We start from the raw sequence: 18,270 nt of genomic DNA, 5'->3' as shown, positions 1-18,270 counted from the left end.
TCTTTAACTTTGTCTTATCCTCTGTTACCTTTAGCTGTGCGTCTTGTCTTTTTGTCAGTGTCACTGTTTCCAAACCATACATCATGGTAGGTCTCACTACTATCTTGCTGCTATTCCTGTGTCATAAATCACCCCTGGCACTCTCAACCTGCTGGATCATTTGTGCAACTTCATTAGGCGATGGGAATAGGTAAGAATTTAGCTATTCCGATTCCATTATAGATATTAATTAGCGATTCGATTCCTGCATCAATTCTCTTATTGATTGTGATTGGGTTCCTAGTGGCTCTGTTTTCTGAGTAACTGCAATTGCTAAGCAGCAATAAAGAAATTACATTCATGCAAATTAATTGCATGCTGTGTATCAAATGTTTCTGCATGTTTGTTGAGGTATTTTCCCTATTTGTTGTGATCAATGTAGGAGTCATTGCTTAAAAAAGTAATTATTACACATATTATGCAGAACATGTTTCTTAACAGTAATCCAGTACCCTACTTAACTACTACAGGAAAAAGTAATTTATTATATTACTCATTACATTACTTTCATGTTACTCTGTAAAATAGCGGAAACACACTGGCTCATAATCACCATTCAACAAACATAAATCTGTAGCTACAACCCCGCAAACCGACACAAATCCCTAATAAGGACAAACATCTTTAAGATCTTTCTTTTAGTAGACTACAAAGCTGACCGCACAAAGCAAAGATGAAAACCAGAACACACACACACACACACACACACACACACACACACACACACACACACACACACACACACACACACACACAAACGATTGCCACAGAGATTCTGATTTGTAAACATGAACAGGTAGAAAGGGAGGCGCCAAAACTTCTGAACTGGTGGACAGAACCAAAGAGCGTGGATATAATTGTCCGGTGAATTGGTTTGGCAGTGTGAGCAGTTGTTGGTAGACGTAAAGCCCATCTTGAACATCCGATGACCTGTATAGTGCACTCTATGTAATATTTTGTATTGAATTAATTGAAGACTGGGATTTCTAATTAGATGAAAGGTTTTTAAGCAAATCTGAGACCAGAAGTTTAGGTCTAAGTTAACTGATAAATCCGCTTCCCATTTTGCAATAGGAAGTGATATTGATTCATCTGTTTTAGAAAGCATTCTGTATATTTTGGATAGTAATTTGGGGGTTTTAAGAGTAAGAAATTGAACCACACTTGGTGGTGTTTGTAGTTCAACTTGACCCGGTTTAAATTTCTTTTTTACTATGGATTTAATTTGTTGATATTCTAAAAATCTTTTCTTGTTGATCCCATATTGTGTAACTAGTCCGTCAAATGAAATAAATTCTGTTCCTTCTAGTATATGTTCTAAATATTTGATTCCTTTACCACTCCAATCTGAAAAGTTTAGCATATTATTGTTTTGTAATATGTCAGGGTTGTTCCAGATAGGTGTACGTTTGCATGGGATTAATGAAGACGCCGTCAATTTTAGAAACTCCCACCATGCTGTCAGAGAAGAGCTGATGTTGATGCTTTTAAAGCATTCATGTTGGGGGCAGGGATGGCTCAGTAGGTAAAGTGGTCGCCCCATGATCGGAAGGTCGGCGGTTCAAATCCACTTAACGGCTACCCTGAGGTACCCCTGAGCAAGGTACCGTCCCTACACACTGCTCCCTGGGCGCCTGCTTAGTGGGCTGCCCACTGCTTCACTGAGTGAATGGGTCAAATGCAGAGAAAAACAAGTAATTTCCCCATGGGGATCAATAAAGTATCCATTATTATTATTGTTGGATGTTTGAGCTGATAAATGGTAGGTCTGAGATCTCTAGATTATTGCAGAGTGCTTGTTCTACATCTAGCCAAGGTTCATCTAAGAGGGTATGTTTTAGCCATCCTGAGATAAACTGAAGCCTGTTGGCTAAGAAGTAGTGCTGAAAGTTAGGCAGTTCTAGTCCTCCTTTATCCTTGGTCTTTTGTAGTGTTTTTAAGCTTATACGTGGGGGTTTATTTTTCCAAAGGAATTTGGACATACATGAATCTAGAGATCTGAACCATCTTGTGGCGGTTTAGTTGGGATCATTGAGAATAAATAATTTATTTTTGGTAAGACCATCATTTTTATAGCGGCAACCCTTCCCATGAGTGATATGGGTAGACATTTCCATCTAGCCAGATCATCTTCTACCTTCTTTAAAAGTGGGATATGGTTTAATTTAGTTAGATCTGCAAGCTTGGGAGAAACATTAATACCTAAATATTTTATATTTCCCGATTGCAGTGGTGTAGAAGAGGAATTATGGAAGGAGCAATTAATCGGTAGGACTGTAGATTTTGACCAGTTAATTGAGTAATCTGATATTCTTGCAAAAGAGTTTATCAATTCAATCACCCCGCATAAAGGCTGATTTTATGTTCCACGTTCTTGCATTTTATGCCCTTAATTACTGAATTCTCTCTAATTGCTGCTGCTAGTGGTTCAGTAAAAATTGCAAACAGTGAAGGGGAGAGTGGGCATCCCTGCCTGGTGCCCCTCAAGAGACAGAAGCTGGAGGATGTCTGGTCATTTGTTCTAACACAAGCTGTTGGGGAATTATATAATATTTTTAACCAGTTTATGAAAGAGGATCCAAAACCAAATTTGTGTAAAGTTGCAAATAGAAATTTCCAGTTAACTCTGTCGAATGCTTTTTCTGCGTCTAAAGAGAATATTGTAGTTTCTAGGTTTTTACTGTATGAGTAGTCTATCAAATTAAGTAATCTACGTGTATTTGTTGATGAGTGCCTACCTTTTATGAAACCAGTTTGGTCAGGATGAATTAAGAGGGGGGTTATTTTCTCCAGTCTCTTTGAGAGAGCTTTGCAGATTATTTTAAGGTCTACATTTATAAGGGATATTGGATGATAGCTTGAGGGATATACAGGGTCTTTGCCTGGTTTTAGCAGGAGATTAATGTTTGCAGAATTCATATTTGATGGAAGTCTGCCCTTTTCTTTAATTTCCAACAACGTTCTGTAGAAAACTGGTGCTAGAATCGACCAGAATTCTTTGTAGAATTCTGCAAGAAAGCCGTCTGGACCTGGAGCCTTATTATTGGGCATACTTATCAGGGCTTCCTGGAGTTCACCTGGTGTCAGTGGTGAATCCAGTGCCATTGCTTGAGTGTCCAATAATTTTGGAAGATTTATGTTGTCCAAAAACTGATCAATTTGTTTTTTTAGATGGGTTTATTTGTGTTGAATACAACGTTTTATAGAAATCCCTGAAAATGTTGTTTATTTGTATCGGTTCATATATTGTGTTCCCAGATGAATCTTGAACAGCACATATAGTTGTTTTTTCTTTATTTATTTTTAGCTGGTTTGCTAGAAATTGACCGGATTTATTACCATGTTCATAATTTTGTAGGCGTAGTCTTTGTACTAAGAATTTTGTTTTTTTTTTATCAATTATCTCATTTAATTCTAGTTTTGTTTTGCGTATTTTGTTCAATGTTTCCTGATCTTGGTGGGACGCGTAGGCTTCTTCTAGTGATTTGATGTTTTTTTCTAATTCCTGAATATTTTTGTTTTCTTTTTTCTTTTTATGTGATGAGAAAGAAATTATTTTACCTCTCATCACAGCTTTCCCTGCTTCCCATAGAACAGAAGCTGATGTTTCGGGAGTGTCATTATAGTCCAAATATGAAGTCCACTCTTTTTAAAAATATTTAATAAAGTCTTCATCTTTAAGTAGTGATATATTAAATCTCCAGTTTTTTCTTGGCGTGGTATTATTCTTGTGCATTAGTGTTAAAGATACAGGACCATGATCGCTGACAGCTATAGGGTGAATCTCAGTGTCTGAAATGTCGTTCAGCAGTGAGCTGCTGACCAAAAAATAATCCAGACGAGAGTAGGAGTGATGGACATGTGAGAAAAAAGTATATTCCTTACTGGTGGGGTGAAGGGAGCGCCATGCATCGCAAAGACCAAAGTCGCTCATATACTGTTTGATTATATTTGTGGACTGGCCAATTACGCTGAGTTCCCGCTGTATTGAGCCTATCCATGTCTTCATTTAGTCCAAGGTTGAGGTCGCCTCCAAGAACAAGTGTGCCATCTAAGTGTTCAGAGAGTGCACTGAAAAAACCGTGAAAGAATGAGGGATCATCAACATTTGGACCATATACACTTGCAATACATAGCTTTTTATCAAGTATAGATAGTTTAATGATTAAGAATCTGCCCTCTGGATCTATAACTGTATCGAGTACTGTGAAATTAATTCTTCACCTTCTTCAACTATTCCTCACCTTATTAAAAATTTACTCACCAACTACTAGATTGTATTACTGTGACTTTGGGACCTGAAACCCAGTTTGGACCCGGAAACAGCTAATAACGTCAGACTTACACTTTTATTATTAAAATAGGTTACTTTTAATTTTATTAATTTGCACAAACAAAACTGGGGGTCAAAACAGCTCACATAGCTTAATAGTAGGGGTGCAACAACACTCGTATTGTGGCGGACCACCAGGTGGCTCCACTCACACCCAAGTTGAAGGGAAGTGTTGGGGTGGAGATTTTGGCGCTCACTTTATGTGAAGTTCTGAGAGTCAGTTAATAAAGTTGGAGTGAGACACTGAGACCTCTCCTGTCGTTATTACATACCTCCACATTGGTGACCCCTGTAGCGAACATGCTAAGGCTCGACGACGAAGCCAGCTCCGGCCTGGAAGCATTGGCTGCCGCCAGACTTTCACCTCCGCCGATGGCTGCGTTTGCTGTGGCACTTAAATTGCCGGATTTTTGGCTTCACGATCCTCCTTCATGGTTCGTGCACGTAGAAGCTCAGTTTGCTCTTCGTGGAGTTTCAGCCGACAATACTAAATACCACCATGTGGTGGCCTCACTTGACCCGCTGTCAACCCGCCGCGTGATGACTCTCCTCCGGGACCCCCCAGCCCAAGGCAAGTACGCCGCCCTCAAGGCGCTGCTGCTGCGGCGCTACTCCCTCTCTGATGCTGAGCGGGCCGAGAAACTCCTTTCCTTTGCGGGCCTGGGCGACCGCACCGCTCTCAATTCAATTCAATTCAATTTTATTTATATAGCGCCAAATCACAACATAAGTCGCCTCAAGGCGCTCTCGAGCTCATTGGAGAGCATGCTGTCCTTGCTGGCCGCGGATGACGGAGGATTTCTCTTCACCCACCTCTTTCTCCGACAGCTGCTGGCTCCAGTGCGCGCTGGCCTTGCCAACTCCCCGCTATTGGCCACGAAGGATTACCGCTCCCTTGCGGAAGAGGCGGATCGCATCCTCCTGGCTACCAGGACTTTCGGCGTCCAGGTGATTGTTCAGGACTCACCAAATCAAATCAAATCAAATCACTTTTATTGTCACATCACATGTGCAGGCACACTGGCACAGCACATGCGAGTGAAATTCTTGTGTGCGAGCCCCACAAGCAACAGAGATGTGCAAACACAACAACACAAACGAGCAAAATACAAGAATGGCCAACCTGAAACTAATAAATATATGTACAATATATAATAGTGTATGCATTTCTGGATGTGTATACTAAATATTTTCCTACGTGTGTGTGTGTGTGTGTGTGTGTGTGTGTGTGTATACACATTTTTACAAATTAAATAGTAAAAAAAAATAAAAATAAATAATAATAATAATAATAATAAAATATATAAAATATACAGAGTTGAATATGTGCAAAACAAGTGGCATTTATATACAGTGTGGAGTGCATAATGTTGAAGTTCCAGTAGTGAAGCTGAGGTGTCTATGACGTGTTCAGCAGTCTGATGGCCTGGTGGAAGAAGCTGTCTCTCAGTCTGCTGGTACGGGACCGGATGCTGCAGAACCTCCTTCCTGATGGAAGCAGTCTGAACAGTTTATGGCTGGGGTGACTGGAGTCCTTGATGATCCTCCCCGCTTTCCTCAGGCAGCGCTTCCTGTAGATGTCTTGGAGGGAGGGAAGCTCACCTCCAATTATCCGTTCAGAGCACCGCACTACTCGCTGGAGAGCTTTGCAGTTGTAGGCGGTGCTGTTGCCATACCAGGTGGTGATGCATCCAGTGAGGATGCTCTCAATGGCACAGTGATAGAAGGTCCTGAGGATGCGGGGGCTCATGCCGAATCTTTTCAGTCTCCTGAGAAAGAAGAGGCGCTGCTGCGCCTTCTTCACTGTTTTGTTTGTGTGTACTGACCACGTAAGATCCTCAGCCAGATGTACTCCAAGGAACCGGAAGCTGCTCACTCTCTCCACAGCAGCGCCGTTGATGGTGATGGGGGTGTGTACTTCTCTGCACCTCCGGAAGTCCACTATCAACTCCTTTGTCTTTGCGACGTTGAGGGTGAGATGGTTGTCTTGACACCAGTGGGTCAGGGCGCTGACCTCCTCCCTGTAAGCCGTCTCATCACCGTTGGTGATAAGACCCACCACTGTAGTGTCGTCCGCAAACTTCACAATGATGTTGTGTTTTCCCCCGCCCCTTCACCGATGCTCCAGGGGCCCTCCGACTCATCCACGGTGGCCGGAATCGCTGCACGGCGGCACCGCGGAAAGGGGCTTTGTTTTTATTACCAGCGTTTTGGAGCGAAGGCACGGCGCTGTCTCCCGCCTTGCAGTTTCCAGACCCAGGGAAACGGGCATGTCAGCGCTCTGTAGCAGCCGTGACCGCTGGCAACAAGGAAAGGCTGCTTTTCTTAGAGGACTCACGCTCGGGGAGGCGTTTCCTGGTGGACTCCGGCTCACAGAAGAGCCTTCTTCCCCCGGCTGGCTCGGACAGGCTAGCTGAGGGCTGCGGGCCATTGCTAACAGCGGCTAATGGCTCTCCCATCAAAACCTTCGGTGAAAGGTTGGTGACTGTTTGTTTTTAAGACCGTGACTTTCAGTGGAACTTTGTTGTTGCTGCTAGCTCTGTGCCTATAATAGGCGCTGATTTTCTTTGTGCTCACGAACTGCTGGTTGATGTTGCTAACAGACGTTTAATTGATGCTGTGTCATTTTCCTCATTACCCTGTTTGACTCGGGGTGCTCAGCCCGTGGTGCATGCTAACTCAGTAGATTCGGGTGACGTTTTTCAGTGTTTGCTTTCTGAGTTTCCCCTTACTCACGGTCCCCACTTTCTCGAGCACGGTGACGAAGCATGGGGTGGAGCATTACATAACTACAGTAGGGCCCCCGGTGTTCGCGCGCGCCGCCTCGACCCTGCCAAACTGGCTGTCGCTCGGAAAGAATTTGCCACCATGGAGCGTCTGGGCATCGTGCAGCATTCGAACAGTGCCTGGGCTTCTCCGTTACACATGGTGCCTAAATCTGATAGTCGGTGGCGACCTTGTGGGGATTTCCGCCGTCTTAATAATGTCACAGAGAACGATCGTTATCCCATTCCCCAAATCCAAGATTTTTCCGCTCATCTTGCGGGGACCTCGGTTTTTTCGAAGATCGATTTGGTACGGGGATATCACCAGGTTCTCGTGCACGCGGAGGATGTCCCCAAAACCGCCGTAATTACACCTTTCGGCCTTTTCGAGTTTCTGCGCATGCCGTTTGGCCTGAAAGGTGCCGCCCAAACCTTCCAGCGGTTGATGGACTCGGTCTTGCGCGGGCTGCCCTTTGTTTTTGTATATCTTGATAATATACTGGTGGCCAGCAGCTCGAAGGAGCAGCACATGTTCCATCTGCGTCAGGTTTTTCAGCGTTTGGCGGAGCATGGACTGATTATTAATCCGTCTAAATGCCAGTTTGGGTTGCCCGTTCTCCATTTTCTTGGGCACCGTATTTCCGCCGAAGGCGCGGTTCCGTTGCCTGACAAATTCCGAGCTGTTTCGGAATTTCCACGTCCCACAAAGGTTAAGGCACTGCAGGAATTTTTGGGGATGGTGAATTTTTACAACCGTTTTCTCCCCAGAGCGGCACATCTGCTGAAGCCCCTTTATGGGGCGTTAAAAGGTAAGAAAGCTAATGACTCCGTTGACTGGTTTCCGGAAAGCATCCAAGCGTTTTCTGATGCTAAGTCAGCGTTAGCTAATGCTGCCCCTCAACGGCGATTGCGTTGACCACCGATGCGTCGGACATAGCGGTGGGTGCGGTGCTGGAACAGCGAATCTCGGGTGTCTGGCAACCGCTCGCCTTTTTCAGCCGTACGCTACGTGACAGCGAATGCAATTACAGCGTTTTTGACAGGGAGCTACTGGCGCTCCACCTGGCGACTCGTCATTTCCGTTTTTTTCTCGAGGGTCGTCACTTTACCGCATACGTGGACCACAAACCCTTGACGTTTGCCATGTCCAAGGTTTCTGATCCATGGAGTGCACGCCAGCAGTGCCAGTTGGCAGCCATTTCTGAGTTTACCACGGACATTCGGCACGTGGCTGGTAAATACAATCATGTGGCTGACTGTTTGTCCCGTGCGCTGGTTTCTCCCGTCTTTCTTGGCATAGACTACTCCGCCATGGCTGCCGATCAGAGCGGTGACCCGGACATCCTCACGCCTAAATCCACCCAGACGGGCCTCATACTAGAGGACAGACCCGTGCAGGACGGTGGTCCCCTCCTCGTCTGTGACGTTTCCACCGGCCGCCCTCGCCCAGTGGTTCCCGCTTCCTGGCGTCGTCAAGTTTTTGACTCGGTACATGCTCTCTCTCATCCAGGGGTCCGGGCCTCTGTTAAACTGGTCAGCTCTAAATTTGTTTGGCCAGGCCTTCGCAAATCTGTTAAGGAATGGGCGTCAGCGTGCATTCCCTGCCAGCGTGCGAAGGTTCATAAACACACCAAGGCGCCCCTGGAGCCGTTCTTCATACCCGGCAAACGTTTCGATCATGTGCATGTCGATCTGGTGGGTCCTCTGCCGCAGTCACAAGGTTTTACGCACCTTTTGACTGTTGTTGACCGGACCACCAGGTGGCCGGAGGCGGTCCCCCTGGCGTCCACTACCGCAGCAGTGGTGGCCAAGGCATTTTTGTCAACCTGGGTCTCGCGTTTCGGCCCACCCGCGGACATTACGTCAGACAGAGGCCCCCAGTTCATTTCCGAGCTTTGGTCGGCCATGGCTGATGGACTGAGGGCTAAAGTCCACCGCACAACCGCATACAACCCGCAAGCTAATGGGATGTGTGAACGGTTCCACCGGTCGCTTAAGGCTGCTTTTCGCGCCTCCTTAAAGGATGGCAATTGGGTTGACCGCCTCCCGTGGGTTTTGCTTGGGCTGCGCTCTGCGGTTAAGGAGGATCTCGGCGCTTCCCCAGCTGAGCTAGTGTTTGGTCAGCCCCTCCGCGTGCCTGGAGAATTGTTGCCCGAAAATCCTCCTCCCTGCTTTGATCCATCGGTGCTATCTCTCAACCCGCTTTTGCACTCGCTTCGGGTTCCTGGTCCGGTGGACCATTGCGTGCCTGACACCTTTGTTCCAAAGACTTTAGAGACTGCTAAGTTTGTTTTTGTCAGGCACGATGCCCACAGGACACCGCTGCGGCCGCTGTATGACGGCCCATTCAGGGTTATTGAACCGGGCCAGAAACATTTTGTTTTGGATTTTGGGGGTCGAAGGGAGACTGTGTGTGTGTTGACAGACTTAAACCTGCACATGTTCTTCTGGACAGTAATGTAGTGCCGGCCCAGGCCCCTCGCTGTGGCCGCCCTCCTTCGATGGGGTTGACAGACTCTGGTTTTCCCCCCAGGACTACCCCCGGACCACCGGCGTTTGAGCCTCCTCCTGCCTTTCCTGCTCGCCTTCACCAGCCTCGTTCACAGGATGGACCTTCCTCTGCCTGTTCTCTCCCTCCCAGGTTCAGTCATTCGGGTCGTTTGCTTAGACCCAGTGTCCTGGACTGAATAGAGATCTAACTGTGTGTTCGGGGGGGGGGGGGGTATGTGCGGCGGACCACCAGGTGGCTCCACTCACACCCAAGTTAAAGGGAAGTGTTGGGGTGGAGATTTTGGCGCTCACTATATGTGAAGTTCTGAGAGTCAGTTAATAAAGTTGGAGTGAGACACTGAGACCTCTCCTGTCGTTATTACATACCTCCACAGTATCGATATTGAACCGCTCGATACAGCGCTTTTGGTTCGGTACACATATGTATCGAACAATACAAATTTTTTTATTTATTTTATCAGCTTTTCTTCTGACGATGCTGCCTGTGTTGAGAGCTCAGTGGACTACTCCGCCTAGGCTGCACTGTCGAGTGCAGATCCACTGAGCGCAGTGCAAGCTAGCAAGACAGAAGCTAAGCTCATTGCAACATAGCAACTGCCTCATTGCTACCCGAAATTGAACCTCCCCCACCCTCATTCAGATCTGGCGTTTGGAACTATCTTGGTTTTCATGTGAAACATGACCCTGATGGTAAGCGCGTCATGGACAAAAGTAAAACAGTATGTCGGATGTGTCACGCAATGCTCAATTGGTGGGAACTAGCGCGTTAGCACAGTTAGCTTGCTTGTTAACGTGTTGATGCCGTCCAGCCCCATGCACGGGGCGATCCGCGGTAACTCATTAACGGAGATTTTCCACGTTATGGCGTTAATGTCATTTTAACGAGATTAACGCTGACAGCACTAGTGGGAACACAACGAATATGACTGCACATTTACGCCGACATCATCCTAGTTCAAAGACAAGTGGAAGCAGACAAAAACAACAAGCACACATGCTACAAACTTTACCCGAGTCATTTAGACAGCCGTTAGCACATGATTCTCCTCATGGGGACCTGATATGTTTAATATGCTGCTGAGAGTGTACCCCAGAAGAAGTGTATAGCTTTTATTTTGGAAAGAGCCATTTCTCTGTAATAAACACTCTTTTTCAAAGATGAGTGATTTCTCGATCAGATAGATTTTTTTTTAATTATTAATTTGTTGTTTCAGCAACATTAAATTTAATAACTGTACTTTTGAGTTAAAATATATATTTATAATTTTAATAAATGACAAATTAAAAAGGCATGAAATATTTTTGTATCGAAAAAATATTGAACCATGACACCAAAGTATCGAACTGAACCGAACCGTGAATATTGTGTATCGTTGCACCCCTACTTAATAGTATTTCTGTTTTAATGTAAGCTTCCCCTCACTTATTGGTCACAAAATTAAGTAAATGATTAACAAAGAATTTGATTTATTTTTTTATTCTAGAATTCAATGAAAGCAACAAAAAGATAGTATTAATGTAATGAAAATGCAAAGTTAACATATTAAATCATGAATATCCCACTGTGGAGTCATACGTGGTAAAAGATTATGGCTTGCAATGGGGCATAACACAAGAATTCCTTAAACATGTTGTTGTTTGATAGTAAAAGTTGCCATCCCCTGCCCCAGTTGAATGATTATGATTTATTTGCCCCATTTGCTGTGCTGCAAAGCTGCGTGTGGGCAAAAAGACTGATGAATGCCAAGAAGAAGCTTCTGAAATTAAACTATTTATGGTGTTGTCCAGTCTTGTGGTGAGCTTAGCAATTGAAATAAGCAACGGGTTTCTCCAGAATTTAAAAAATAGATTTTAAAGTTGAGCTGTAATTATTCTAAATCTTTCCTTTCATTGAGTTTTTTTTTTTTTTTTTTTTTACCAGGAGGAATGGACTGGCATTTAGAAAGGATGGCAGGGCTGCAGCTAATCTGTAGCTAATGAGCTTTTCTTTGAACGTCAGTTGATGGGTTGGACATAAAAGAATAATAAAAAACAGTTTTTCACTTGAAATACAGATATATTCTTGCATACCTTAATGTGGAGGCAGTGTGGTGTGTATGCCTGCAATGTGGTGGCAGAAAAACCCCCCATTTGATTTAATGTAGGATAAAAAACCATAAGATAAATTCACTAATTAACATTTAAGAGTTATTTTATCAAGTTCAAGGATCTTATTCAAGTGCAGCATTTAGTGCAGGAGAGCCAGAATCTTGCCAAAAATGAATTTCGTTAAAGTATTATTGTTCAATTTGCTACTGTTTGCATACAAACATCGAGCTATTTTATCATTGGAGATTATATCTGTTATTATTCATTATGTATGCAACAGATGCACAAAATAAGCAGGTCAGAAGCTGTGAAAAACCTGGCTGGTGACCTCCAGATTTCACAGAAATGCCAGAAAGATGATACGTATGATATGCAATATGTGTAATAATAACCTTTTCATTGCAGTGTTACTGTCCATAGAGATGATGTGACACTACCACTGTCGTCATTCCCATGGTCTGCCAGCCAGTATTACTTACCAGGTAGGGGTGAAGGGTAAATTCAATGTATAGAAGATTAGAGGGAATTTACAACAACATCACACTGAAGCGATTATGATCATTACTATCATAGCTATTTTTAATATGGAAACAAAAGTGTAAAAGAGACATATGGGAAATACAAATGGTTTCTCTTAAAAACAAAAATACTCCTTATAGAATGAATTATTTAAAGCACTCTTTAAATTCCACTCTTTGCCCAAATATAGACAGTTTTGTGTATTTCATATTTAGCATGTCCAATAGAGCTGAAAGATGGTTAGTTGGTTAGTGGGTGAAGAAAAGCAAGCATCCCTTTTAAGAGGCTGGTAATGTCATGAAGTCAAAGAAATTGAGGTGGGGCATCCATTTGGAGCATCACTTGTGCAAAACACCGGAAACTGCAAGGACTATGGATGGAAATTAGCAGCTAGATCTAATACAATCCATTGATTCTCTTACTAACATTAATGTTTTTCTACATTGTCACTGACAAATAAATACAACCTCAAATCTAAAAAAGTTGGGAGGCTGTGTAAACTGCAGTTAACAGAAGGCAATGATTTGCAAATCCCACAAACACACATTTTAGTTACAGTAACATGTAGCAACCATATCAAATGTTTTGACTGAGAAATAAAATTATAAAATTACTAGCCCAACAAGTGCATCCCAACCAGTAAAGTAAAAATCTGAATTGTTTTATCCTAATAAGACAATGGGGCAAATTGTACTGACAAACTTGTCAGTATTACTGCACACAAGGATCATTTAGAGTTGCCAAATCTATACAATTTCATTTTTAATTCTAATGCTAAGGTTAAATGGAAACCTGGCGAGATCAAACATGCTGCTAAACTCTTAATAGACCACGGTGTACTTCATAGTTCACTGTCTATGATAAAGTTAACTTTGAAATGTCTTTTAGAGTAAAATTCCTGTAGGAATCATATTCATTTTCTATGTGGTAAAAGCTCCCAGTCCTAGAGGAGTGGGGCATCTGCCAGTTACGCTGCAGGTGTGGTAGAGCTAGTGGAGATGTGATTTAGTTTCTAACTGCTCAGTTGATTCGTTTTTTTTTTTTTTTGCAAACACTTATAAAGTTTGCAGTCAAAGAAACCTGATGGAGTTTGTATCTACAGCTACAGATTTTACACAATAAATCAACTTTGTTATCAGAGACTGAGGAGATTTTTGACTTTGAGTTATTTGGCTTTTTATGCATAAAAAGACATTAAATAATAATTGTTTTGGGATTTTTGAGAAGCAAATGGGCCATTGTAACATCAAAAACGATCACTATGGATATAGTATATACCAAAGTTGTTACACTTTGTCTTGATCTGTCGTATAGCATTACATAATAAGATGCACTCTGTGTCATGGTCCGCGGCCCGGCGTCTGAGGTGCTGATGGGATGCCCACTCCCGTGGGCGTGGCCGCTGACTCCACACCTGCATCCCATCCCAGGCGATCACCAGGTGGACCATTTAATCCTGCCCAGCCTGCTGCTCCACGCCAGTCCGTAATCGTCCTTCAGCGGTAACGCACACCTACGGGAAAGTCCTTAGGCAATCCTATCCGTGTGAACTAGTACTAACTCTGCCTTGTATACCCAGATCACTGCTCGGCGTGTTTTGAGTCACCAGCCTGTCCACCTGCCTGTCCAGAATTTGGATCACGATCAACCCCAGCCGCCTCGCCCTTTCTGGAGCTTCTCCCCACGGACCCTCACCCCTCCCTCCGGTTCCCTTGGCCCCGCTATCATCGTAAGACGCGTACACTACCTCCCCTCGTATGCTGCCGGTTTACCCGCACCCCAATAATCCTTTTTTCTTTTTCTGTTTCAGCCTCCCACGGTCCCGCTCTCGGCGTTTCCTGCGCGATTCTTCTCCCGGTCCCTCGGTTTCTCTGGTTCCGTGCGTTTTCTCCCTTCTACTCTCCCGGGACACTCTCAGTTATAATAAAGTTTATTTTTTCTCTCGTACCGCTGTGTGTGTGTTCTGCTCCTGGGTCCAGCTTGTGTGTTGAACTTCGGTTCTTGACACTCTGTTTACATGCTGTTAGTCCATATCTGAGTTGTTCGCTTATGCCTGAAGTTTGCAAGTGCTAAAAGATGGATCTTTGAGACCACAGTATTTTCCCCACAGTTATAGCAATAATAATATAGCAATAATTAATAACAGGGCTGGGAGATGAATTTAATTGTGAAGTCATAATTCTGTCTTTTAACACTTAATAGAATAGAATAGAATTCAACTTTATTGTCATTGCACATGCACAGGTACAGGGCAACGAAATGCAGTTTGCATCCATCCAGAAGTGCTTTAGTGATATAGATATATTACAATATATATTAGCAATAATATAGATATGTAAGTATATTACAGAAATGGGTCTATTATGGAATGTTATAATGTACACAGTATGAAGTATGTTGTGAATATTCTATAACTTTAAGTATGTACAGGCTGTAGTGAGTACAAGCTATGTACAGGATATGAACAGGATATAAATATGAAAAACTATACAGAATATGAAATAAATAACTTTAAAGAAATCTGAGATATACAGCTATACAGAAATGGGAACTATGCAAGTTGTAAACAGTTGTAGGGTTAAAAATTATCGTATGTACAGAATGATTATTTACACAGAGCTATACAAGATAAGTGAGGGTGTGGATAATTTCTACAGAGGCTATATAAAGTGCTAGTGGTTGTGAGTGGTGGTTCAGTCCATGTTATTATTGTGTGTTTGAGGGTGCACGATCTGATATCCTCGTGTCGGTGTTGTTCCCACATCATCATAATAAATGTTGTTCCAGGGTCCACATTACAAGTAACCAATCACCTTCTTGTGACGTCATACTTTTGCGACTTCGAAAAATACCCGCCTTAAAAAAAACAAATGTTCTTTGAGAAACCGCCTTTTGTCCGCCGATCCAGCAATTTCAATTCCTCTCAAGATACTTTTCTTTAATAAATGGTAAGCATAATACATATGTTTTCCTTGAAATGGATAGCTGTTTGTTTGCTAGTGATAGGCTACTTGCGAACCAGTGTTCTCCAGACAGAGAATTGCGTGTCAATGTATTATGATTTATTATGAAAGTACAGGTGAATATAGCTCTCCCGTCAATATATTATGATATATAATAAATGTACAGGTGAATATAGCTGTCATAACAATGTCAGGCAAAATTGCAGTAGCTTCCCTGATCATTTTACAAACATAAGTGAAGAGAATCTGGACTAAAAGGCCTAGACTAATGGTTGTGTGCTGAATCTATGAATCAAACTATCACCTGGAAACATAATTAACTGGTCCATAGCTGTGAAACTGGACATGAGTTCTTGATTCTATGGAGATTAACAGTAATCCAGAAATTTACAAATTTGTCCTGGGACATCGTGTAAATGTTGTCCCTGGGACATCGCGTAAATGTTGTCCCTGGGACATCGCGTAAATGTTGTCCCTGGGACATGTCCCTGGGACATCGCGTAAATGTTTTTTTCTTTCTTTGGCTCTCGGAGGAGGCGGACGCACTTTTCTCCTCTCCCTTATCTTTCCTGCTAGTTCTTATGTCCTTGTCTAGTCTCGTGTCTTTTTTGTATTACTTTCCCTGGAACACTCTCTCACATTCTGTGTCTAAAACCTAAAAGAGAATTATGGATTTAATCAACTGGTCTCTGAATGCTATTGACACCCTTTAACGAGAAGTCTGGGCTCGGGAGAACCCGAGTGCCCTGGAGGGACTTTCCCTGCCGGATACACGATGGACAGGTGGCAGAGGATCGTGTGCCTGACTGTCGATCGAGGACGCTGAAGATATCTACCTATTCGGAACCATGATAACAGGGTTCTTGCTAATCGGAGCTGGCTTGGCCCTGGCTTATCGGAGAATTAAGAGAGAGGAACCGGCTGTTCAAACCCCCACAAGGCTGCCCGCTGGGATTGGAACGACAGGTGCGACTTCTCAGAAAGGGCTCACTGAAGGCAGCATGGTTAAGAGCTTGGAGGCGCTTATGACTGCAGTGAATGCTCAGAATAACACCTTTGAGCGTATGTATGTTGGATTACATCAGGAAAGAATCAACTCAGAACAACATCTCTGGGCGGAGCTGGATTACACCTCGGATCAGTTGGCTGCGGTCGTGAGGTCTCAGAATCTGCTATGTGAGCAAAAAGAGTGACAAGACCACAGAATCGACGGCTAATAACATCACGGAGAAGCTCACAGCTATTAACGGGAGACTGAGAGACCAGTGTCGGAGTGTTAAAAAACAGCTTGAAATTCTCAATTACCATCATAACCCGGCTACCCGTTCGGGGCCAGCTCAAGGCCTCTAGCCGAACAATAACTCCCTGATAACGACTGTGTTGAGTCTGTTCCTTCCCATTCCCTACAAGGCAACCTGGGTTGGCTGGAAGACTGTTTACTTAGCCTGGCAGGGCGAAGGACACAACATTTAAGCCTCCACTGAACTATGGACATGCACACACATACATATACTGACACTGATAAGCACTCACTGACGCATCACCCTCCCTACCCCGGATCCAACGCCACCTCCAACGCTTACCTCCCCCATGATGTGGACATTGGGTCAGCTGGAGGCGCAGTCGAAAGATTGTAGCGGTCCCAGATCAGATGTACACACTGGAACTCTTTCCCATGTTGCTTGTCTGTGTTTATTGTGTTATGGTGTGTTGATACCTGTGCATTCCTGTATTATCCTTTTGTGTTGCACATTTCAATGTTTTTTTTCCTCGCTACCTGGCCTGACCTGTCTCCCCAATGTGATGTTTGTATTGTATGTACGGTCGGCAAGGTCTGTCATCTCGGTTGTGGGCAAAAGACCTGCAACTGACAAATAAAGGCTATCTCATCATGTTGTCCCTGGGACATCATGTTAAAGCTGCCAGAGACATACCATAGCTTCTTTTAGCCCCTGTTTGTTTTGAGATATATATATCTATCTATCTATCTATCTATCTATCTATCTATCTATCTATCTATCTATCTATCTATCTATCTATCTATCTATCTATATCTATATCTATATATCTATATATCTATATATATTTTAATATTATATTTAATATTTACATTGTATTGCAAAAAACCCCAAAACAAGTTAAAATGAATTAATGAATATTGACTAATTAAACCTTTGTTATTTTTCCACCAGAAATGGACGATATAATTAGAAGAAGTGTTCTGAATGACGAAAAAAAAAAAGAACTGGAAAAGATAGACAACTTTGTGTGCATGTGTCACAATGCCAGGAGGACCCATTCAGTGTTGTGTTAGAAAAATTGAACTCATTAACCCTTCATGGACATTATAAATGTTTAAATGTGGCCTCAGGTAAAGACAGGAAAAGAGACTATTACAAATTCAACTGCATCAGAGCTGGGAAAAAAAGTCGAAACAGCTACAGAGCAGTGGGCTGTAAGGCCTATGTTTCATTTAAAGTACTCAAATGTTGGAAAGACCACACAGTCATCGTGCAGCGCACATATGATAAGCATGATGGGCATGATCCTTCGGACCCAAAAGACACACATTTCAACAATATTTCCAGTGATTTGAGGAGGAACATTGAGGAACTGCTTTCCCTTGGAACTAAGCCAGCCATCATACTAACTGAATGTCATAAATGGGCCAAAGAACATGAACACAGAGATCTTCACAACAGAGAGCATTTTGTCACACCACGTGACATTGACAGTGTTAGAACCTGCATGATGAGGAAGAAGCACTTTAACTGTGGAGACAGTCAAAGTGTACATACCTTACTTAATGGAAAACATCAAGAACATGTTCTCTTCTATCAACCATACACATCTGACCAAGAACTAATGATTGTTTTGCAGACACCTGTAATGAAATCAAACATGGAGAACTATGCAAAACAGTTAGTATTTGTTGACAACACACACTGTGTTAACCAGTATTCATTTCCCTTATTCACACTTGTTGTAAGAGATGATCATGGGCATGGAGTCCCTGTGGCCTATGCTATTGTCAGCAACGAAAGTCAGAAAA

General features: G+C 43.2%; 1 long non-coding RNA gene across 1 annotated transcript; it reads left to right on the top strand.

Moving 5' to 3' along the window:
- Window positions 1-13,615: 13,615 nt before the first annotated feature.
- On the top strand, window positions 13,616-14,253 carry LOC113013890 (uncharacterized). Its single transcript, XR_003270885.1, has 3 exons — window positions 13,616-13,757; window positions 13,835-13,984; window positions 14,066-14,253. It is a non-coding gene; the product is annotated as an uncharacterized LOC113013890 (long non-coding RNA).
- Window positions 14,254-18,270: the final 4,017 nt, after the last annotated feature.

The sequence above is a fragment of the Astatotilapia calliptera genome, chromosome 20 (assembly GCF_900246225.1).
Source record: "Astatotilapia calliptera chromosome 20, fAstCal1.2, whole genome shotgun sequence".
NCBI classification, from domain to species: Eukaryota; Metazoa; Chordata; class Actinopteri; order Cichliformes; family Cichlidae; genus Astatotilapia; species Astatotilapia calliptera.
This window is presented reverse-complemented; position numbering and strand designations above follow the sequence as displayed.